The following is a 1,859-nucleotide window of genomic DNA, read 5'->3' on the forward strand; positions in this document are numbered from 1 at the left end:
CAACCTTTCTTTACATGAGTTTAGCATCAGCTATCTTGTCACACAAAGGGAAAGCCAACTGATCTCACCTGATGCATCCCAGGACTGGGGTGTGGCTCAAGTGGCTGCGTTCTGCTCTAGTATGTATGAGGATGTATGAGGTCCTGGCTCTGATTCTCTGTGTCCCTGAGGGAGCAGGGGCACACATTCTGGGTATACAGTGCTGTTGGGAGCTGGTTGTGGCCTGGGCTACATAGATAGTGACATTCTGTCTCAAAAATTGAAACAAACCAACCAACAACAATAAAAAAAGGCACTGGTGGCTCACACCTATAATCCTAGGGACTCTGGAGGTTGAGATTTGAGGATCAAGGTTTGAAAGCCAGTGAAGGAAAGTCCATGACACTCTTATTTCCAAACCACCACTGGAAGTTGTGCTGTGGCTCAATGATAGCCTGGTCAGTGGCCGTGCCTAGGCCTGAGTTCAAAAACAAAAACCCAATGCGGTGCCAAGTGCAGTGGCTTAGGCCTAGTAATTCTATCCACGTGGGAGTTGGAGATCAGGAGGATTGCATTCCAGGCCAGGCCAGGCCAGGCCATCCCAGGCCAGGCCAGCTCAGTCCAGGTAAAAAGTATGCAATCAATCAAAGGAGGGTGTGATGCTGTACACTTATCATCCTGAACTCCTGGAAAGTGTAAATAGGTAGGATTAAGGTCCAGGCCAGCCAGGAACAAAAATTCATCGGGCAAAAATGTTAGATGAAAGCAAGAAGGGCTGGGGATGTGGTTCTAGCAAGCACTGGTCCTGAGTTCAAACCCCACTACTGTCAAAACAAACACCCTCCACCTACTGAAGGAGTGGTCTGTGTGTACTTGAAGTGTCTTGCATTTTCTCAGTGGTCAGCAGCTGCTGCTGACCCTGTATCTGACCCAGGCTTGGCTGGTGGCTGCACGTTTTATTGCTGTTGGCCTGAAGTTAGTTACATGTTCTCTTAATAGGTCCTTTGTCACACAGGTGCGCACAGTATTTCCCCCAGTCTTTCGTTTGCCTATTGGCTCTGTTAATGGTGTTTTCTAATGAGCAGAAAATTGGATTCTGATGAAGTCCAGTTGCTCCATTGCTTTTAGGGTGACTGCTTTTCATGTCCTAGTCAAGAAACCTTTACCTCCTACTGTTTAAAGACATTTCCGTCCTTCTGAACCTCAGCTCTACTCCACGCAGTAAACTGTCAAAGCTTTGTGTATGGAGCCAGGTAGCAGCTGAGGTATGAACTCTCAATCCTTCCACCTCAGCTTCCTAAGAGCTGGGACTGCAGGCAAGTGCCACCAGACCTGGCTTGGTGGGTTTGTTCCTCATACCTCTATCCCATCCTCCAGCTTCATTTGTTAAAAGTACTTTTTGTCATCGACTTACTACAATTTGCCTTGCCGTACTGTTTTAAATTATTGTTTAGTGGTCATAGTGCTCTTCTGTATCTGTGTTTATGAAGGACTGCCCTCCTTACACCTGTGCACGGGTATTGTGCTCCAGGCTAGGGAATCTGCTCATCTGGCCGCCTCTCTAGCCAGGAGATGGGAGTCACTGGCTGGTGATGTAGTGCATGTGGTTTCTCACAGATCAGGGAGAAACGGTGAAAACCTGCCGCTCAGTGCAGGCCTGGAGGCCTTGCTGGGTTACACGTGCATGGAATGGGATCTTAAGGTCCCAGTGGACCGCAAGAGCAATCTGCAGCAGTGGTCTGAGGGACCTTTCGCTTGCCTTGACACTTGTATGATTTCTGTTTAGTCTGTTCTGTTTTCAGAAGCGAGGAGAGGGTTCTCCCACCTGAGACCCTCTCTTTGGCTCTGTCTTGCTAGGCACCTTTGGCTTGTCTCTGGAG

Source organism: Dipodomys spectabilis, unplaced genomic scaffold (genome assembly GCF_019054845.1).
Source record: "Dipodomys spectabilis isolate Male_0828 unplaced genomic scaffold, ASM1905484v1 ptg000054l, whole genome shotgun sequence".
Taxonomy (NCBI): domain Eukaryota; kingdom Metazoa; phylum Chordata; class Mammalia; order Rodentia; family Heteromyidae; genus Dipodomys; species Dipodomys spectabilis.